At 38.4% G+C, this 23,747-nt stretch overlaps 1 protein-coding gene across 5 annotated transcripts in view; it reads right to left on the bottom strand.

Annotated features, from left to right (window-relative positions):
* Positions 1-23,747, bottom strand: part of ZNF385B (zinc finger protein 385B) — a 387,462-nt gene that overhangs the window by 348,039 nt on the left and 15,676 nt on the right. Inside the window, exon 1 of one of the 5 annotated variants that reach the window (XM_044768624.2) lies at positions 4,040-4,241. The exons of the other annotated variants lie outside the window; for them this stretch is intronic. The gene's annotated coding sequence lies outside the window, so the exon portion shown is untranslated. Of the gene's footprint in view, positions 1-4,039; positions 4,242-23,747 lie in introns of those variants that run through there. 5 annotated transcript variants of the gene reach the window in all.

The raw sequence follows: 23,747 nt of genomic DNA on the forward strand, positions 1-23,747 counted from the left end.
AACAAGAAGCAATCTTAAGATGTCATTCCTTATCTAGCCATTTTACTAAGATGTACTTTACCCAAGATAGACTAAATGACAACCTGTTTTCCCCCTTGGTACGTGTCAGATAAACTAGCATTCCCAGTTCGGCCTTGACTAGAGTTCTTTCAGAAATGATTAATGACATATTCCAAGCAGAAGTCCCCAAGGAAAACATCTTCTCTTAATTCTTATTATTCTAATGAAATGGTATAGCTCATCATTCATTAATCTGTCTGGAGTGACAAAATAGGCTGCAAGCAAAATAAAAAGTGCCTCTATCACGTCCAAAAAGACAAAGCTGAGATAATTCATTAGCGAGAACATATGCTTAAAATTCACTGTGTTGCTGAATCATACAAGGTCTCCTGTAAAAAAGTAACAGCAACACATACATTATATTCCCCTTTTTTGAGGAAAATGGTTACCTCCAAAGAAGCCTACAGAATTCTTATGGAGTAATTAAAATTCTTGGTTTTCCATGAAAGAAAATTTCCTACGTGATAGATTTCTAAAACATATTGTCCTGAGGTAATGAGGTAAAGAAAAGCCGAGCAAGCACAGTGACTTACAAAGCACCATGGGAAAGGGTGGTTACTGGCTTTTTGTCCTCCTCCTGATTTCTTATGCCTCCTCTTCAAAGATAGGCATATGCCTGTCACTCCCATTAACCACGCATTTTGCAAGTGTGAGGCCATTCCACAGTTTATAGTTAAATTAACAGAGTTTAGTGCACCCCTTTTCTCAAAACTAGCTTTTAACTAAAGGTAATAGACTAACATGTAAAACCAATTTCTTCTGGCACAGTACTTTAAAGTTCAACAATAGCATAAAGGTAATAATGATGAAAACTGTACTATTCTCTCTGGCTCAGTACAATCCTAATCAGCAGCAGCAGCAACTTAGACCAGTGATCAGGAGAGCTTGGTGGAGTCCTGCACTCATGGAAGGTGCCACTCCCAAGCCACGAAGGACATTTGTGCTCTGCATCCCATCTCCACGTCCTGAACCTAACTTCCCTAGACTTTAGAACTTAAATCTGTACCCAAGGCTGGCATGTGAATACCATTTGGCTATAAAAATAGGACAGAGCGAATCTAGATGTCTCCTCTTGAAGCGAAAAGCTAAGATCTCAGATCATCAAGGCTTAAAAAATTAAGTCATTTGAATATCTTTTCCATTCTAAAGAATTATTCTCTTGCACGCAAAAATGAACACATAAAAACAGGAATTCTTGGCTTATGGGAGTACGCCATCCATTACATATAAGGCATAATTCCAGTCTTAGACTTTTTGTAAAAATATTCTGAAAAATGGGCTACGAAGATATTAAAGTTCTGTTGGTGATTATATAACCTTGGAGACTGTGAGGGGAAAAAAGCAGGTTTCGGCCTGTGTATGGAAAATTTCCTCTACAGATGGGTTCTCTCAATTTGGGAAGGAAATAAAAAAAGCAATACAAATATCTAGTGTTCAAGAGCTCAAAATTCATAATGAATCAAAAGGTAACTTTGCACTTGGTCATACAGTCCTAGCCAGAGAAATATTCCCATTCACTAACCTCGATTCCATAAGCGAGATGAAGTAGTTGAGGTAATGAGAGGGAGACTCACTCTTCTGCTTGGATCTTGTCCCCACACATAAGTTCTTCAGTTTCCATAAAATGCTGCATAGAATTGCTATGCTCTATTACACAGGTGCAGGGCAAGTCTCACAACTGGTGAATTTTAAGTATACATAAAAAGATGCTTGCTTTAACAAGGCAAGTTTACTTTTATATCCGCTTATCTCTTCCAGGCCACCCAAGGCCACAAAGCTGAGTTCATTTTTAACTACTTCTTGGCTTTTTGTCAAAATTTGGTTCACTATCAAGTGTGTCTGTAACATTTTCCTTAACACTCCTTTCTCTTTGTTCCCATGTTTCTCTTTGTACAGAGCATTCTGACTTGGACAGTTTTTCTTGCATTTTTACTGTTCATCCTGTCTCTATCTCCCTAACCCAACACCCAGGCTTGAAGACCTTCCTATATCAATCATAGAAATAGCAAGCCATTCCTCTTCTCAAATAATGGTTCTCAAATATTTGCATATCAAATGGTTTGCAATTATTTTTAAATCTTGTTTGAGTTAGGAAGTCTTTGGCTGCAAGTAACCGAAACACCAACTCAAAGGCTTAAACAATAAAAGTTAGTTTTAGAAAAAGCAAGAGAAGTTATTGGTTCATGTATCCAAAAACTCCAGTGACAAGATTGGCTTGATCCAGCAGCTGAACAATGTCACCAAGACTATCTTTACACCATCCCTTGGACCTTAGGTGTTGTATTCGCCCTAAGGCTTGTTTCGATCTTCAGATGATCTGCAGTACCTTCTCAAGCTACAGCTTCAATTACTTTCAATAGGAAAGTCATGACCTATTTTCTCAGTAGCTTAATTAAAATGCCAGTATCCAGTCTAGTTGTATACGTCTGGACCACGTGACCATCACTAAAAAAGATCACTGAGGCTAAGGGGATGGGAAACACTGATTGCTTAAGCCAATCAGGGCTCTTTCGGAGCTGAAGGAGAGGTCTTTGTTACCTGAGCTTCATGATCAGGAAATTTGGAATACAGTATTTGAAAGAGAGAAGGGATGCTTGGGAGTCAACCAACAAAGGTTGACTACAAAACTAAATCCTTGATATTTATCAGGTTATGATTCGTCTGCACTTTCTCTTCCTTATAACCTCCCACACAGAATATGGTAGCATTCTCTATATAGCAGGTGCAATCTGAACGATGATATTAGTAAAACACAAACATACAGAGAATACATGCTGAATATATGCTTGCTGGACCAACTCAACACATTTGGGAATCACAAGATGAGAAGAAAATAAAATTTATGAATCATATTTAAACAAATTTGTCATTCAAAAAACTCATTGTGACCACAGACCCATGTTTTGCTTTTTGCATTATTGTTTTTTCACTTCTAAAACACCATACATTTTGAATTACACTTGGAAAGAACATTTGCTTCTCTAATATTTTAATTGTGATTTTATAAATGTCCTGGAGGATAAAAATAAAAGTTAAAAATATGACTTTTAAATAAGGTAGCCATACATACTGGTATACCCAGAAGATTCCTGGTTTGTGCCTGTTGTCTCTAGGTTAACTATTAATAACACTCACTTTCACTCTCAAGAGAGTCCTTCTTTGGACAATAAATAATATGGTCAGTCTAATTTAAATAAATGTCAAACACCTATATTATATTCTAAAAGAAATTTGAGACATGAATACTACCTAATTAAATAAAAGTAAAGTTAAATAGGCATACTTTTTCATGAGTAAAAAAAAATAGTTCAATTTATCATGTTGTAAAACGGAGAGCATCACTTCTAAAGTCTAAAAGAAAACTCATTTGAAGCCCCAGCTGTTGTGCTTTAGGGATGTGGATTAAAGCTCATCATTATCTTTCTGTTAATACCCTTCCCTGGACCAATCAGTGGTTGGATGGTATTTACAGACCCTGGACACTGAGCTGACCTGAATGGCCTTTATATTGCAATATAATCAGATTATGTCTAATCTAAATGCAGCATGTCCTTTATAGAACAGACAAATCCTAATCCCCCATTTACAAAAGCAAAGACAGTCCAGTCTCTGATGGCTATCTTTTTTTTAAAATTTTTAAGTAACAGACATTAAAATAAATTTTAAATTCACTCAGTCTAAATTTAGTGTAAAAATAACTATTTGGAGGTTTTGAGCTGTGGGTAAAGCACTTTTTTGATAGTTTAAAATACGTTATTACAAAAACACAATTCTTTTCCTTCTAAAGAATACAGGTTGACAAAATAAACTACTCGCACTATTCTAAAAGAATAAAGTCAAGCTTTAAAAGCATCTCATTTCCTGTTTTCTAAATTACTTGAGAGTTTATCTTGAAGCTCAGATTAGTTAGCTGTGCCTATACTTTATCAGTTAAGCTGTAATAATATTTTAAAGCAAAAGTCCCCACAAGACGACTCACCAAACCATTCTGGAATGAGCCTTCCTGCCTTTTGCCATTTCCTTACACTGTTGTCAAGTCCTGCTTCACCATGAGCCTTTGAGATTGGGTGCCATTTTCAAGGACGTGAGGGGGTGAAGTATGGTTGGTGGCAACACTTCCTCCCCTCCTTAGCTCATGGCCTTCACCACCCGCCAGCCCCAACTTTCTTCTCTTTCATTGCCATCCCCGTCCTCCCAGGACCCTAGAATCCACTGTCAGTATTCTGATGTCATCTCCTTCCTCAGCTCTGCAGGCTTCAGTGAGACTAAATTTGGAGGATCCTCCTTTTTAAAGTTTACATCATCTCTTTGAGCCACATGACCCGGAAATGAGAGTCTAAAATTAGAAGAGAATAGATAGATAAAGAAATAACTGAAGTACGAAAAACAGCTATCCAAAATGTAGCTACCACCCTCACATGTGACAGAGTTTGGGGTTTGGAATTGTCAAGCAGAAATGAAGTTCAATGTTCAAATGAATAAGGGAGAAATTTTTCTAAAGGCATTAGGAAGGGAAAGAGCATATCCGTAAAGACTGATAAAGACAGCTCTGTAAAGCCACAAATAAAACAACAACAAAACAAGCAAGGGCTTTGATGCACTCATGGGTTTTCTTCAGGGAAGGATGTGGAAGGCGGGCTTGTTAACAACAACAAAAAGATGACACTTCTACTCTAACTCGATGACTGATTTCATTCCTGTTAAAATACTCAGAGGCCACTTTCCCCGGCCCCATCCATCTCTATGAAGCAAAGGACTCTATTGATAGTTCTGCTGAGAAGTAAAAATATGCCTGAGAGGTGCCTTGAAAACATTTAGCACCCTCCCTTAAAGCAGGGGCTCGGTAGCAAAATATGCCTCCACAATGCACACAATGCATCTGCATCCAAAATGAACTGGTGTGGGTTTTTTTTTAAATTTGCTTTGTAAATTATCCAGGATAAAATTCTTGCCTAGATTCTTCTCACTGCCTAGCATCTACCCACAAAATATACACTAAAAATAAATATCAACTGCTCTTGCATCTATAAGTAATGTATAAGAAAGGTAAATTTGAAGCTAAAAATTCATAAGGCATATATCAAAGACAAATTTAGTTGACTTCGGGTTTATGTGTCAATTCAAAACATTCAAATCCTTCATGCATTCAACACTTAGTAAGTTCCTACCGTGTTCTAAGTACTCCAGCAGACCGAAGACAAATACCTTTAATGATGTGAAAACCAAACAGAAAGAAATATAATTATTTAAGGAGATAAAATGATATAGCATACTATAAGAGATGCATAAATTCTTCAAGCTGCCCTCAGTTTACTAACAACTCACCGTGTGCCAGATACTGTGTTAAGCACTGCGGATACGGCAGTCAAAATGCGTAAATATACATAACGGCACGTATGTCATTTTAAGAAAATGATAATTCAGTGGGATATGAGTGTTTCGTATTTATATTTTTGTAAATATAAATAATTTATTGAAATATACAATTTTGACATGCAAAAGATAAACAATAATTCAGAGTATTAAATAATATTAAATATTCTTTAAAAACGAACCCTAAACACATCTTATAACCAGAATGGCTCCACATTACCTAGCCTCCTATAAATTAACTGCTGCCTATTAAATGCTGCCTTTATTGGGGCTGAAGTGGATGTAAATATTGCCTTTCTCATAGCATGTTATTAAAACACAACATATACACATACAAGCAAAAATCATAAGTAGGCAATCTATGAATTGTCATAAAGTGAACATACCCCATGTGACCAGCATTAAATCAAGAAACAGAATCTTATCCAAACCCCAGAAACAAACTCAAGCCCCCTTCTAATCATTTCCCACCTCTAGGGTAACCACGATCTGGCTTCTAACACCATGAATTAGATTTGCCTGTTTTTAAACTTCCTAAAAGTGGAGTTATGCAGTATTTATCCTTTTGTGAGTTTTATCCACGTTGTTGTATGTGTTTGTGAATCATTCATTTTCATTTCTCTATAGTATTCTATTGTATGAATATATAACAATTCATTTATCATGTCTCCTGTAAATTGACATTTAAGTATTTTCCAGTTAAGTCCATTACAAATGATGCTGCTATGAACATCCTGTGTTTGAGGACATAGCTATACTTACTTGTGGAACTGCTAGGTCTGCCTTATTTACTGTTTCTTTGTAGCATTGATACTTTCAAACAGAGAGCAAATGTAACACAGGAATATGTGGGAAGCCACAGAAGAATACAGGAGGTAAAAATACATCTTGCAAAGAACAGCTGGACCAAAATTTAAACACTGTTTATTAAATTGTTTATTAATTCTTTCACCATGAGTCCACCATATCACATATCATTTAGGGATAATGGCTTTTTTTTTTTTCAGAAACTCTTTATTGAAAGTACAACATGAACCCATTTCTGCTTTGTACCTTGATTAAATAAAACTTAAAAAAGAATAAATCTTTTATTCAATTTTATCCTTCAGATAATTTGCTTCAACATTAAGCAAACCATCATACTGTGAGTGGCTACATTACTGCTAACAAGAATGTACCAAGAGTATCTAAAAGGAAACATTTAGAGAAGAAACAGCTCTTGGTTTTCATGAAGCTTGAGAGTTTTAAAAATACAAATCACTTCAGGAAGAACTTTCCTTTAAACAAACCTACGTAACCAAATCACTGGCAACTGTATTTCTGAAAATATTTAATAAGACTTGCATGATTTGAAATACATGGGTTTTATGGATTGCCTGGGCTCTGTGCCTGGAAATTCTTCCAGGGATCATCTCACGTTTTTATTCCTAAGATCAACAATGTTGGCAGATGTTAAGGCTTGTTAGCCAAATATAGTGATTTAAAAAGAGAGAGAGGGAGGGAGACAGACAAACAGACAGATACAGACAGAAAGAAAGGAAAGAAGGAAGGAAGGGAGTCAAGCATTTTAACAATCCTCCAAACGGTAACTCAAAGGATAGGATAGATAAAGGAGAACTCGTAAAGGAGTGGAAGCGCTTGAACAATACTACACAAAACATTTTATCGAGTGACTAGGTTTTAGTTAAGAAATACAACCAGATCTAAATCCTACACACCATTCTACAGTCTTTCCAAATCATTCTAAAATATAATAAAAGAACAAATGTCAAAATGCTTCACTGATAAACAATTCCATGTTCCTCCTAATATTTCTCCACATAGTTGAAGAGACTTTGTTCACTGAAAAAGCATTAAATATTCTCCCAGATCTTCAGTGATTAAAATATCTCTTTATAATTGCCTTCAGGAATAACGTTAATTCATTTACTAGAGGAAAATTAAATAAACTGACCGCTGGACATCCACATGCAAAAAAATGAATCTAGACAGTAACTTTACATCTTTCACAAAAACTAACTCAAAATGGATCATAGACATAAATGTAAAACAGAAAACTATAAAACTTCTAGAAGATAACACAGGAGAAAATCTCAATGACCTTGGATTGGACAGTGAGTTTTTTGATACCACACGCAAAGCATGATCCATGGAAGAAAAATTTATTAAGTGGAGCTTCATTGAAATTAAAAACTTCAGCTCTGTAAAGACAGCGTTAAGAAAATAAAAAGACCAGCCACAGATTGGGAGAAAATCTTTGCAAAACATATCTCATGTCCAAAATATACAAAGAACTCTCAAAACTCAACAATAAGAAAAGAAACAACCCAATTTAAAAAGGGCAAAACATCTGAATAGACACCTGACCAAAGAAGATATACAAATGGCAAACAAGCATATGAAAAGATGATCAATGTCATCTTTCTTTAAGGATATGCAAATTAAAACAGAGAGATGCCACTACATATCCATGAGAATGGCTAAAATCTTGTTAGAATGGCTAAAACACTGACAATACCAAAGGCCAGTGAGGATGAGGAGCAACAGGAATTCTCATTTATTGCTGGTAGGAATGTAGAACGGTACAAATATATTGGAACAGGTAGTTTCTTATGAAGCGAAACAGTCTCACCATATGATCCAGGAATCACGCTCCTAGGTATACACCCAAATTGGTTGAGAACTTATGTTGAGAGAAAAACCTGCACACATATGATTATAGCACCTTTGTTCATAATTGCCCAAACTTGGAAGCAACCAAGATGTCCCTCAAGAGTTGGATGGATAAAGAAAGGGTGTTACATCCTGACAATGGAATATTATGCAGCAACAAAAATAAATGAGCTATCAAGCCACAAAAAGACATGGAGGAACCTTAAATGCATATTGCTAAGTGAAAGAAGTCAATCTGAAAAGGCCATATACCATATGATTCCAACTATATGACAGTCTGGAAAAGGTAAAACTAAGGAGATAGTAAAAAGATCAGTGGTTTCCAGGGGCTGGGGAAGAAAGGGGAGGGAGATGGATGGAGCACAGGGGTTTTTAGGGCAGTGAAACTATTTTGCATGGTACTGTAATGGTGGATAACAATATGCATTTGGAAAAACTCATAGAACATACAACACAAAGAGTAAACGCTAATGTAAACTATGGACTTTAGTTAGTAGTAATGTAGCAACACAGGTTCATCGATTGTAACAAATGTACCACACCAAGGCAAGATGGTAACAACAGGGAAAGGGGATGGAAGGGGGAGCATAGGGAACTCTGTACTTTCTCCTCGAATTTTTCTGTAAACCTAAAACTGCTCTAAAAAATAAAGTCTATTAATTAAAATAAACTGATTTTTATAAAATATCTGAAAACACACTATAATGCTCATGAAATGGAAAACAAGAGAAATTGCATTTGAATCCTGAACTTAAGATGCCTGGTCTACATAGACTTCCTTTTCCAGGCAGTAACCGTAATAATAATGATAATGGATAATAGTTACTGTGCATTTACAAAGTGCCAGGCACTATGCTACAGATTCTATGCATTAGCTAATTTAATCCTCACATAACCTTGTGAGGTAGGTATTGTTATCCTTGTTTTTCAAATAAGGAAACAGGAACTTTCCCAATTCACTGAGCTAGGAAATGGTCAGCAGGTTAACTGGCCCCACCCCACACTCTTAACCACAGAGCTACATTGCATTGTATTGCAAAGTGACGATCCAGTAAAATTACATGAAACTCTCTCAAGGATTCCAAATTTATCAGATTAGGTCACTTGAAAAAAATAGGTAAAAATGGGCCTATCATCTAAATTATTATATTTTAAAAAAAACAAAACCTATCTGTGACCTACATACACTTGGCTATATTTGCATAAAATGGAAGTATAATCTCTAATTTTCCAGAATTAGATTTCCTTGCTAGCAGGTACCAATGCTTTCATGGCCCAGAAGTTTGCTCAAACGTTCTTTCCAAGAGAAAAAGAGAGGTCTGTTGGGTTATAGCAAGTAATAGGTATGCAGGCAAAGGGGCCCAGCCCTGGGTCTGGAGTCAGGAGGCCAGAGTTGTGGTCCAAGCCCTGCCACTCCTGTGCCAAGCATGCCTGTTTCTTGGGATCTTGATTTAAAGAGACTGATAGAGAAAATCTGAGTACCTTCTAGTTCTCTGATTCATGCACTTGGAACCTTGCAGATTATTAATTCTTGTAACAGAGAAAAATAACTTAGTCATAAGACATGAGCAAATTGTAAGAGGGTGTGGAGTTTCATTTCAAGTTAGGCAAGACTGCCGTGGTATAACATCCAGCTGTGGGTTTGAAGTTCCATGCCAGAGCCTCTTTCCACAGACATGTCTCAGAGTAGCAGTCAGATGAATGAAACTGTGTTAGAATGAGGAAGATGAGTTCCAGTGGGTATCTTGGGTGATGCTGCATAACCAAGGCCCTATGCAAAACTGAAAAACAGAAAAAGTCTACCTCGTGCTATGCTTGCAGAGGAATCTCCCTCCTAGCGAGGCGCTCCTCTGCCGCCTACTCCCTTGCTTCCCCACCTCACTGGGCATCCACCCCAGAATGTTCCTTCAAGTTCTCTGTATGCTACAAAATATTCACCTCTTCTTTTAAAAATGAGTCTCATTCCAGCTCCTGTAGGATTTAAAAGCAAACAGATTAAAATGAATCTGACTACAGCATAAATAGCCGAAAGGAGCTTAACTCTTCCGGAGTCAGTATTTGCATTTTTCAAATGCTAATATACACAAACCTTTCAAAAGTGGAATTTGGGTAAGTCAGAGGAAGTTTTGTGGGCTTTTAAAAAACCGACTAGTTTTTAGGAAAGGAAAGAACACTGTTCTCGGACACCCTGCCTATATTACCCACCCCACCTTAGCCCATCAAATCAGAAAAACAAAACCAGACACCAAACAAGCCACTGCCCCCTTCTGAAAGATTGCCGATCCAAATCGGAGCCACCTGCATGATGCCAAGGCCAGCGGGTTCTCCAGGCTGACAACTTAATCTACCAGCCTAAACTGTCAAGTATCCACTTTATAATTATCACGTTCCACACTAATAATCAAAGCATCTCAGAATTAAAGTAACATGCTTAGAGAAAATATTCAAGATAGAACTGCAAATAATTTTTGTTATGTGAGTAAATGAACCACTCTAAGAGCAGAAGTGATTCTGCTGACATTACCTTCAATAAGAAACATTTTTTTCATTTGAAACTTCTCTGGTTTGGGCCTAAAATAACAATGTTTTATGTAAAGAGTTTTTCAAAGTTATTTTATGCCTTCTCTAAAGGCCGCACAACTCATTATTGTACATTTCTCTTGGTACCACCCTGGATACATTGAAGTTTATATATTTTTTCAAACATTCAGATGCTTTGTGCAATTTTATTTAGACACAATTGAATATTTGAAGACAGTTTTCATTTTTTCAGTTTTTTGTTTCCCCAAATGTGCTCATATTTTGACTATTTCAGGAGACTACAGAGGGAGATCATATAGACAAAAAGATCTTTTTATTTTTCTTTGAAACTATTTCAGACCTCACAAATAAGATGCAGTACACATGAGAAACACTGCTCTACAGAAGATGCACACCTACACAAAAGAATGAAAACACCCGGTGGAAACACACATACACACACAGCATCCTGCTTAAAAAAAAATAGTATAAAATTCTCAGATGTAACGTTAAAAGATTGACAATTAAGAGGAGAAAGTATTAATCCCAGAATCAAAACAAAGAGGAATATTATTATTCGCAGGTAAAGTTCTACAAGCGGATTGATTCCATCATGACCTGTTGATAAAGCTGCCATAGAAATGCATTCTAAGAATAAAAAGTGTGGAGAGATCTTGAATTTCATGAGTCTGTTGTTGGTAACGGTATTAGTATAGCAAGTCTAAAATTTGGGGAGAGAGTGAATAAATGAGTAAATATTAATATGTTGTTGGGAAGCAAGGTTTTCTCTGTGGGAGAAGGGAGATACAGATCTCGAATGAGGGAAGGAGAAACAGAACGCTGTGGTACCGGATCAGAATTAGAGGTATGGTGGTTAACTTCACACCATACCGCTTGGGCGGCCCAGGGTTCACTGGTTCAAATCCTGAGTGCAGACCTACCCACTGCTCATCAAGTCACGCTGCAGTGGCATCCCACACAGAAGAACTAGAAGGACACACAACTAGGATGTACAACTGTGTACCGCGGCTTTGGGGAGAAAAAAAAAAAAGAGAGAAAGATTGGCAACAGATGTTAACTCAGGGCCAACCTTCCTTACCAAAAAGCATGCCCTAAAAAAAAAGAATTAGAGGTATTAGTAAGAATTCATAATTCTGCATGTGTGTGTCTTTGTATTTATTTACTAGCTCTGGACACTGAAAGATTCTAGAAGCAAAGATACCCCCATTCTGAAAATAATGATACCCTGGTAGCAAAAAACACATCTAGTTCCAAGATGTTGGTTTCTAAATATCCTTCTCCACTAAAAGAAACCAGGACATTCTGGAGAAATCACTGATTCCTGGTCTGGAAAAGGAAAAGTACAAAGTAAGTCTGAAACTTCTTTCTATGGCAGAAAAAAAGGAAGTGCTCAAAAACTGATTGAAAATGTCAGCTTGACAGGGCTCTCACTAGCCAAATTTGGGACAATGACAGCATCAAAATGTATAATGGCAGGAATGGATTATAACATATTGAATTTTTTTAAATCCTTGAGTCCATACTGATTTGTTAAAAGGGGGGAGAGAGAGGAAAAATTTTCTTTACCTAAGTAAGCCAACTCATGAGTATAGAAGGAACCAGAGAAGGAGAAAATCATCATTTTCACAACCACCATAGTAACAACCAATTCTGGAAAGATGCATGTGTGGATGCTAATATCATTAGGTGAAAGGCTATTAGGAAACAAGATATTCACAGAGTCTCAGAGTATCTCCCCACAGATTATTTATTGATTACAAAGGGGAAATGATACCTTTACAATGGGAAAATCTGGCAGATATACCCTTACCAACTGATCACGTTTAATATCACCAATATTAGGACACACTAACACATAAGGCACCTGATATTATGCACTATGAAGGACACGACACCACCTATGGAGCATTCTTGTCAAATATATTTAACCTAAATCTGATCATGAGGAAACATCAGACAAATCCAAACTGAGAGAAATTCCACAGAGCAACTGACTTGTACTCTTCAAAGATGTCAACATCTAAAAAATAAAGAAGGCTGAGGGACTCTTCTGAATTAGAGGAGACAAAGAAATATGACCATCAAAAAACCAGCTGTAAAGGACATGCTTGGTACAATTTGGGAAATTTCAGTGTACGGTGTATAGTAGATAAAAGCATCACATTGTTGTTTCCAGGACATGATCAGAGAGATGCTGAAGTGTTCAAGGGTGAAATGTCATGACATCTGCAATTAACCTTGAAATGCTTTAGCAAAACAAAACATAAACCAAATATGTAGAGAAAGAAAAGAAATAAAGCAAAGATAGCAAATTGCTACCAACTGGTGACTCCACATGAAGAGTTTTTGTAACTTTTCTGGGTTTCTGTAATTTTTCAAAATAACAAATTGTGGAGGAAGGTGATGACCCTTGAGGTAATGGGACATTTTTGTGCGTGCTTTGGCCCCAGAACTCTATACTCCACATTATTGAGGTGGGGCCTAGACCTAAAGGGGGATGTATAACTTAAACAGGTGCGCCACAGCTTCTGGGGGTGCTGGTGGGGGGCAGCTGGGAGAGTCTCAACAAACATCTTTGGAATGTAGCTTTGCTAGAACTGCCCCTCCCTTACTCTGGTTTTCAAGGCCCTGCACTATCTGCCACCCTCAGTTCTCAATTCCTACCTCTCTTGCCCTTACATCTTACTCCTTGTCCCCACTTTCCTCTTGTTTTCTTCATGACCATCAAGCTCCTTCCTCCTTGAACTTTGTGTTCTCTGCATCCTCTGCTGAGGGAGCTCTGATCCCAGACCCCTGTGTGCTGCAGCCTTCGCATCACGTCGGTCTTGGCTGGGGCTCCCCCTGGGCGGGGGCGTCCTTCCCCGACAGCAGCAGCTCTAGAGTGGCCTTCATGCCCTGCACGCTCCCTCAGCACATCTTGTTTAGAGTTGTTCTTTATGTACTTACTCTGTGGCACAAGACAGAAAGCATCATATTTATGCATTTATTTATTTATGCATTGTTATCTGCCCTCCCTTGAAGGGGCCTTGTCTCTCTTGGCCACTGCTGTAACACAGGGCCTCGATCAGTTCCTGGTGTACTCCACAAACACTTACGGACTCCATGGACCAGCGGTGCTGAAACCCTGCACAGCCCTGAGGATTAAATGCCGTATTGCTTCCCTTGCAATATTTGCCTTCAGAGCAATAAAGCAAAAACGCAAAATAAGAGAATTTGAGTCAATGGACTTTCTCATGTTTCTTGTAAAAGACAATTTCAAGATACCTGAATCAATGTTCTCGTGTTTTCTAGTAAAACAAAACTATACGTGCAAACAATCACAAATCATAGCAACTGGACCTTCCTGTCACCGTGACGGTAAATGAATGAGGGGATGGAACTGCTGCCTGTTTGTCCCCGGTGCTCCAGACACCAGCCAGAAGAGAGCATTAAACAACCGAAGGTGGGAACCTCTTCTGCCTTTCCACTTCATTAAATCATACATCATTTCTACATGTGAGCCGCCAGGCTATAAATCATGTGAGACAGAATGAGAGCTCATTTAAGGGTCAGCTGAGCATATAATTTTGAATTCCTAGGCACCCAAAAACTGAGATTGACAATAAATGTGATAAAACCCAGAATCATTTGCTAACTAATAAAGCAAGGCTTTGCAAGCTGCCAACCTGCTAAGCCACATTTTCATATTTAAAAGCATCTATATTGAATATAATTCTTATATGGTAATGAACTTTCAGTCATTTATCCCAGAGTACTTCATTAAAATATACTTATATTTTAATTTTATTTTTGGGTAAGGAGTACAAGGTTAAAAAATACCAGTGAATTGTGTTCTCTTTTCAGGTTGGAGTTCACTCTTGAGATAGGAAATCTTATTGTTAATTGGTATTCACTTAACATCTTTCTTCCGAAGTACGTTCAGGGAAAGCAGGTTAGCAGAAAGAAATCCCATTTATCAAGAGGGGAAACTAAAATGGAGTTGGACTAAGATGGCCAAGGTCACTAAACAAGTCAGTAACTGTTCTGAGAGCAAAACCTGATGAGACAGCTGACTCTCCGTGGTTTTCCCTCCTCGAAAAACACTGCCTCATCTAAAAGGTATTTTGAGGGTATTGGAGTTTACGCATTTTATGTTTGCATCCTCATGACAAAGAGCTTTCACATTAGAAAAAAATCTCACTATCTTACTAAGACACTGTCATAAATAGCAAGACTATTTTCCTTCTTTTAAAGATCTTTATAGTTGTAAAATAAAGCTTGAGATCTAACACCTTGAGAGAGCACAGTCAGATATAAATACTAGGTTACGGTTTTTAACAGAAGAAAGGTACTAACTTTGCATCATTACTATAATTTAATAGCCCCAAAAAATAAGGTGCATTTTCAGAGTTCTTGCATTATGATTAGAATTTTATCAATTTTAATAGTACTTCAGAATCACAGCTAAGAAAAACTAAAATTTTAAATATACCCACAGTTTATGTATTAATTCCTGAAAAATATAAATCTCCAATGTTTCCTGTCCAAGTCCCAGGGTTGAAAAAAAAATGTTTCCTTCTTTGAATACAGAGGTGAACAAGGTGGGAATTAATGGGTTATAGAGACCAGGGTTCCAAAGCTGTGCCTGGTTTTAAATCCTCTCTCCAAATAAAATGGTTCACATTTCACTCTCTGATAAAGTAACTACAAGAGGTGCAGGAAATCACAGCTTGAGGACAACATATTCAAAAGATTACCTGAGACTTTCCTAATCATATATCCCAAGCATGAACCACTGATTACAACAACACTGGTTCATCAGTGTATACAAAACAAGAAAACGTACACACAAATCCTGCTTATACAATAGATTTGTCTTTTTACCCCCATACCAAAATCTTCATGCACATGGAGTGCCTCACTTCTGATCACACGGAAAGTGTGGTTATTTTCCTTTGCTGCACCTCACTCCGACACCACCGTCACAGTACCCAGGGTTCCATGCCTTCTGCAACTCCAAAGGAAACGCTGGCTGCATCGCCATCTCCAAAAGATTCCTCAGGAAAAGGAGAGCACACACTTCTATGGGATGTATATATCTGTATATAGATAGATAGATAAATATCTATATGGCTAGATCTGCAAGCAAAAACTAGCAAACGAGAATAAGGGAAGCTTCACAATATCTCCAGTCTGTCATATTTGAGTGCTATTCACTCTTCCTTCAAGAAAAATCAGTAATTTGAATTTTTTTCTTGGCTAGAATCATGGCAGGTGAAATTAATTTATATAAAACTACCTTAAAATATTTTTTGCTTAAAAGAAAAATAATATGAACCAATAACAAATAGACTAAGAGCTAAATATCAGTTATTACTATAGACTAAATAAATGGCATTTTGCTGTTCCTTGCAAAAGTGTAGCCCTTTCTGCTATATATTCTGTCCTAATTCAAAGAACACAGGATACTATAAACCATCTGGAGGAGGAGAACGATCTAGAATTGGCATTCCTACCTAGATTCTTTCTGGAGAATTCTTTTCCTGAAGAAAATCTGTGCCTGACTCTAGAAGAGAATTGCTTAGCTGTAGTCAGTTAACAGCCTCTTACTTACACTTGAAAATGCTTTCAGGACTCGTTAAAGACCAGCTGCAAAAGCTGCAGCCCCTGAGCCATCCAGGGATCCCTGAGTCTGTTGCTCCCATTAACCTCCCGACAGCCCTAACCCCGGGGACCTTACCCTCCCACCACCCAAACCAACTCAGATGTCTCTTCCATTAATTGTCATGGCCAATCATTAGTCAACGAACTGGAAAATGTTTCAGCCAATGGATCACAAAAAGAATGGCTTTTCTTGACCAGAAAATGAATACTGTCCTTATTCAGTTACTTTTAAATTTAATATTCTATTTCATAAATTTACAGTACCATTTGAAATGATATGAAGGAAAACACAAAAATGAACATTTTGTGATGTATCTCTGTTTAGTTCTTTATTATTTAAATTTTTACCATTCACAGATACTCAAAAATCTAAGGGTTTCAGATGGCCAACTGTATCAGTTAGGGTTTCAGTGGGAAAGAAATACAACATGCAAATTGGGAAAATTTGATGATGGTTTATTTTTAAAGGACTATTTACAAGCATAGCATCAGAGCGTACAAGGATACACAGGAACCAAGGGTTAAAGCAGGAGTGGTGTTACCACTCCCAGAGGAGAAGGCAGTTACCAGAACCTGGAGCGGAGGAAAGACTATGAAGGAGGCCACGTTTAGGGGAGAAGTGACCGGCACAGGGCACAGCCGGCCTGTGGTGTCTTTCCAGGGAGGGATCTAGGAAACACACACTCTGATCTCACTCTCCTTCCCTCCTCTCTCCTGCGAGCATTTTCCATTAACCAAACCCAACCATCACACAGAGGGCAAGAGATTCCACACATTCACTCCACACTGGTCAGCCTCCAAGAGCAGGGAATCCAGTGGACGAGGGTGAGAGTGGATCCAGAGACACAAATGGAAGATAGCCGCATAGGCAGAGACACACCACACACACTCCCATTCTAGTAGATTAAGTTGCAGACATATTTATAAAACTTACAGAATCAAGTCATTCATACAGGACAGGAGCAGATACAAGGTCCCCCAGCACAACATGTCTTGTCCCCCAAGGTCCCTAAAAGGCACACAAGCATGTATGCACCGGCAGTGCAAGGGAAGACCTTGTTGAGGAAGGGTTGCTCATTTTTTGCCACACCAAGTGAAATCTATATTCAGGAAGATTTTGACAAGGGCCTCTGAACGCTATGCAAAGGAGCCTGGATTGTGTGTGGGCAAAATTGAATCACAGAAGTTCTTTGATCAGAACAATGCCATGATTACATCTTTGTTTAGAAAGATTTCTTTGGTGGCACTGTGGAGATAAAATTAGAAGAAAAAACAAATGAAAGCTAGGAGACTATCTAGAAAGCCATTACAATAATCCAGGAGATAAATTCAGTACTGTTATTGTTTGGTTTATACTTTTAAAAATCCCTGGTGCCTAATACTTTGTGATATATAAGTAATGATACAAAATTTGTTCCCTCAGTTTTGAAGCTTCTATATTCTCTCATTGATTTCTCTCGCTTCTTTACCTCCCAGGACCAATCATTCATCAAGTCCTATTGAGTCTAACTTTTAACATCTCTAGAACCTATCCTCTTATCTCTGGCAATTCTTTGATAAAGGCCGCATTTCTTACACAGACTAGCATTTCTCAAATTATGTACAAACTGTTCTTGGGGATTCCATGAAAAAGAAAAGTTTTCTAGTCAAATGCTTCATGGAAGTCCTGGAATAGACAAATTTAAATAGTTTGCTTATGTGGCTTGTGAATTCCCAGAGAGGGGGACCACATACAGCACTTCCTCCTTTTAATAGAAAGCCTATTGACATCTCCAGGGACAGTGGTGCACCTCAGAGTATAGATTACAAATGCTGACATGACAAACTAAGGTTTTCCTTGCATTTCTGTAAAACTTCATTCAGTCTGCTGACTTTTTTGCATTTATTGTCCCCAGAAAACAGATTACATAGCATAAAGCAGAGAAAAAGGTAATCAGTTCTTGCAGTTTGAGTCTCAAACATTAAGGGAACTCATGGGCAATGGATTTGGAAGAATATGATGTGTAAGAGCAAAGTTTCCTACATTCACACCAGGTAAAAGAGAGAGAGGAAATAGTCAAAGGGTAGGTGCAGAGAGTTTAGACTTAAGTGAGCATCTGAAAGGAAGGCCCAGGTCCCAGCCCACTCACCAGCCCTGCACTGACCCCTGATAGAGGGAAAGGTAACAGAAACCCCAGGAGGTGTGGTGGAGCTAAGAACCAAGGGAATTTGTGCTTTCCTGGGAAGATGGAGCCCTGGGAATAAAGTAAGACTTTGTAACTAAAATGGTTGAAATGTAATTTCATGTCTATGTTGGAGTTTCTCAACCTCGGCACTATTAACGTCTTAATCCAAATAATTCTTTGTTGTGGGGACTGTCCTGTGCATTGGAGGATGTTTAGCAGCATCCCTGGCCTCTATCTACTAGATGCCAGAAACATAATCCCCACCCCGAGTTGGGACAATCAAAAAAGTTTCTAGACATTGCCAAAAGTCACCTGGGGGCAAAATTCCAGTTGAGAACCACTGGTCTAGGTAGGTAGAGCCCTAGACATTCTCAAAGAGTTTCTTCCTGGTGTAGTAAATGTTGTGAGTAGCTAAGTGAATCATTCTGGAGGATCCAGAGCAACCTGCATGGACGATGTCTAGAAACAGATGGGATAAAGAAAGGAAAATGCAATGGCAATGGATGTCAGAGAGGACTGATCATTCCCAAGGACAAAATTGTACACTCCCCACGGATGTCTCCACATCCTGGCTGCATTGGTTAAAAACAAAGATACTGGAGCATACCAGGAGGCAGACTGCCTGGGTTCAATCCTAGCTCTAATTATTAAGAGCGGTTTGACCTTGGCAAATCACTCAACTTTCTGAGCCTCAGTTTTCTCATCTGTAAAATAGCAATAATACCATAGAGGGTTACTATGGTAATTGAATGAGCTAAAGTTTGTAAAGTGCCTGCTCTTAACATAATTAAGTTTTGAATAACTGGTGGCCTTTACAATGTATATAAACACCCCCTGGAATTAGATCCAAGCCAGAGAAGCAGAGTGTAGCCCTGAATTATAAGGAAATTTCTACCATCAAATCAAATAAGGTTCACAATAGAAACTGAAATGCACAGAAAAATGAAGTTATTTTTACCTTACCAGTTTGTGTTCAGAAATTTCTCCTCACTATGTTGGTCTCTTCGCATCCAGTCTAACATTCTCCATTCCCACCCCTCAATGCATCTTCACACCACTATTGTAGTCATCATCTTAAATCTCAAATCTGATCAGATAATGTGTTCCCCATTATCCACAGCCATGGTCACACAGAGACGCCTCAAGAGTCTGAGGTTATATGGGGGAGAGCATGGCATCAGAGCCCATTGAGTTTCTGTGTAAGATTTTATTCGAAAAATGATATATACTCCTAAAAAACGTTTGAAAATCATTGGCCTACAGAGATTCCACTAGATGGCAGTCAAGGCCGCTCACGAGCAGCCCTCGCCCATCCCTCCAGCTGCTCATCCATCAACACAACCTCATGATCCAGATGAAGAAAGTCACTGGTACAGAGCACATTTGCTGTTAACTTCCTAGTTTTGCACATGCTATTTCATCTGTCTGGAATACCTTTCTCTGTCTCCTACAGATGGGAAGTCATTGAAGGAATCTTTCCTTGGAAACATGCTCAGATTTACATTTTGAAAGAAAACTCCTGGACTGAAGTCCTCTCCAGACTCTGGGACTGGGGGACCTGCTTCATGCGCTAAAAGATTCTTTGCCAAGGCTGGGGATCCCTATGATATAATACATAGCTTCCCTGGATGTATCACACTGCCCACAAAGTCCTGCCACAGCACGGGGGTGCTAAAGAGCAGACCACTGGATCTACTAACCTTAGGAAATCAACCTCTCTCTTTCTCTTCTTGCATATCTGCTTACCCTTCCCAAAGGTCCCTGCTGCTCTTCCCTCCCAAGATATAATCCCCTCAAGGGACCTCTAGAACACCAAAGCCAGTCTTTCTTCTGGTACGAGCAACTTCTGTGCAACACAACTCTCCCCTGAGGCAAGGGGAGCACAGGGGCCTGGCTACCTGATGGAAAGGAAAAGGAGACGCACATGTAGAAGGAACTAGAACTGTATCACGGTGAATCACCGTTCCACCTGCATGCGCATCTCAGTGAATCTCAACTGCTTTCTTTATAGTTTTCTTGAATATGTTTAGATTAGTTTTACAGTCAGAGAAATACACTAAAAAACATATAATATACAACATGGTGACTATAGTTAACAATACTGTATTGTACATTTGAAAGTTGCTAAGGGAGTAAATCTTATCACAAGAAAAAAATTTGTAACTATGTATGGTGATGGATTTTAACTGAACTTATTGTGGTGATCATTTTGCAATATCTACTAATATGGAATCATTATGTTGTACACCTGAAGCAAATATAATGCTATATGTTAATTATAGCTCAATAACAAAAAGTCCAATTGAGACATACATCTATATTGAAGCCCTATTATCCAAGTTAAAGTACAATATAGTTATATGACAGAAAGTAGTACCTTGCCCAGTAGCTGCCTTCTCCCTTTTCCAAACCTTCAATTCACTTCATTCAGTTAAGAAAAATACTGCTATTTCCTCAGGAGGGTCACCATTCATTGTCTTCATTTGTGCATCAGTGTTCATACCCTTTCAGTTCAATGCCACAAGCCATCACATCACCTCCTCCTCTGTCCCATTTGGCAGTCAGTCTCAGAACTGCTGCTGGTTTTCCATCTGTCAAACTCAATCTATCTTCAACACAGAGGCAGGGCCTGGAGAGTGGACTGAGCAAAGAACAATGAAGGCAGACAAGTTTCACCTCAGATTTGATCTACTTTGAGGGAAGAAAGAGTCCTAATAACATGGAAAATTCCCAAGCAGGGACTTGCTTCCTGGCTTTTCAAGAGTCTGGCTAAAACTGGGCTTCCAGCCTGGGAGATAACAACCCGATATAATGAACAGCTTTTGTTCCAGCTACAAGGATTCCTCTTAACCCCCAGCAAGATGGTTGAGTGAGGTAGCCGCCATTTTGAACAATTTTGTACAGTGTGCTCACACTCCTTGTTACAATAACTGGTCCAGAGAGGAAATCTAATCCAAGCTAGCCAGTTAGATGGAATGGAATATGCCTTCATAAACTCCATAAAAATGGACAGCAATCGAAATTGCCTCTTCCATTTGCTAGGTATGTGACCTAGGGTAAGGCATTTAACCTCTCTTGACCTATTTCTTCATGTATAAAAGGAATAGTCTGAACTAGATGATGTTTAAATTTCCTTTCTGCTCTTGCTTTGTGGCTTTCATGATGAAAGTGTGTTCTAGAATTAGTGAGGCCTAGGTTCAAGATCATGTTCTGATAGTCACTAGTCTTGTGATCTAGAAAAGTTCCTCAACTTCCTAAGAATCAGTTGCATCATCTGTAAAATGGGGATGATGAATACCTTGTTATTAAGGGTTAAGGGCTTAAAACACTACCACACACAGTAAAGCAGCCTATAGTCTCTGGTTGCTATTGTTATTGTTGTTATTTCTATATGAAACATAATTTTAAAAGAAGGAAGGAAGGAAGAAACAAAGCAAAGAAACCAAGGTGAAACATTGCAATTGTTCAGTCAAAGGAATGATTTGAATAAGATCAAACCATTTGGCTCATCATTAGTGCAAAGAGGTAGGGGGGGAGGCAGGACAAAGAATCAACATGATGGGACCAGCCCCTGTGGCGTAGTGGTTAAGTTCTATGTTCTCTGTTTTGGCAGCCCAGGTTCGCAGGTTCAGATCCTGGGCACAGTCCTACACCACTTGTCAGCCGTGCTGTGGTGGCAGCCCACATACAAAGTGGAGGAAGACTGGCACAGATGTTAGCTCAGAGCTAATCTTCCTCAAGTGAAAAAAGAGGAAGATTGGCAACAGATGTTAGCTCAGGGCTAACGTTTCTCAGCCAAAGAAAAAAAAAAAAGAATCAATATGATGCTCCAATATCCTGTAAAAATGTACATTATGTTTAATTGTGGCCCAAGGATAGAAGGCAACACTATTTATCTCAAGCTCTATCACTCTCAGAACTTAAATAAAAATCTAACAACAAAGGGTACTCCAAATACAAATAGCATTGGATAAAATCATAATTCACTAGTAAATGCTAAAGTCCATAAACTATTCAACTTGAAGAACCATGTTGAAGACATTTTTTCCATTATCTTTCTTTGTAAGCTTGTCTTGGTGACATGTACAATATCCATATACCTAGGATATTCCTTCCTTCTTATGTCAAGAACATAATGCTCACTACTCCAACACCATACAAGATTGATTATTTCAGATCTAATTGATTTTGTCAATCTAGAAACTATTCTAACACCCCTAAATGTGGTAATGTCTTAAGAGTCTCAGAAGAATAACCTAGGATGTCTATTAGAAAATATTTTTCTCTACATAGATGATATGCTCTGGCAGCAACATATTGACATAGATTTACTTAAATATTCAGCCTTATCACAGTTCAATTCTTTGGTGAGTCACATGATCTGATGGGTACAATGCAATGAATTGAAGAAGGTGAGAGAATGTAAGACAGGCAAGAGAGAGAAAAAAATAAAAGAACCAGTGCTGCATAATATGGCATAATATAATGCCAGCCTCAAGAGATGGAAAATCTCAGCAGTAGATGGGCTCCAGTTAGTGAAGGCAGTCCACCCAGGGTACTGTAGCCAGAACAAAAATGTCATTCTCCCTGTACAGCTGAAAGCAAATGTCACTAAAATTGATGGCGTCAGGGATGAAAAATAAAGTCATCATACAAAGGGCATGTCACATCTGCCTCTCATATAAAAAAACTATCTGGATCGCATGCAACATATTTTCATACCATATTTGTAAAGATTTACAGCTCTTGTTCCATTTTCTGGGCTTGTATGTGCAAAGCAACATGTGCACAAATGACCCTTTCAGATGGTCACACTAGGAAACTGGCGTGAGTTTCCCTATTTTGGGGATCCTAGCAACCTCCTAAGGAATGCAAGAACTAAATCATCCATTATCCCATATTTGCAACCTCATATCAGGTGCCCCAGAATTCACAGTATGTTAAGGTGGTCTTGAGTATCTTAGAACAAAACGAGTCGCTATTCTCCCATCCAATAATCTTGGCACTATCAAGAGTTGTCACGTCGTGTGGCTGGAAGATCTTTTGCAAAGCCAACTGGTTCTTTTGCAAGATGATGCAAGACAAAAGGAACATGTCAAAGATTCTCTTCTTATACAATGTTCTCTCCAACGACATATTTGTACATGGTAGTGACTGAATACACACTTCTAGTTGACTGTGGAAAGTCATTTTCTTGGAGGAGTTAATGACTTGCTGACTATCAAAATAGTAATTAGAGCATGTTTATGTCCCAAATTCACTGTTATCCAGTTACTCTTATGCTTACATTTT

The sequence above is a fragment of the Equus asinus genome, chromosome 4, assembly GCF_041296235.1.
Source record: "Equus asinus isolate D_3611 breed Donkey chromosome 4, EquAss-T2T_v2, whole genome shotgun sequence".
Taxonomy (NCBI): domain Eukaryota; kingdom Metazoa; phylum Chordata; class Mammalia; order Perissodactyla; family Equidae; genus Equus; species Equus asinus.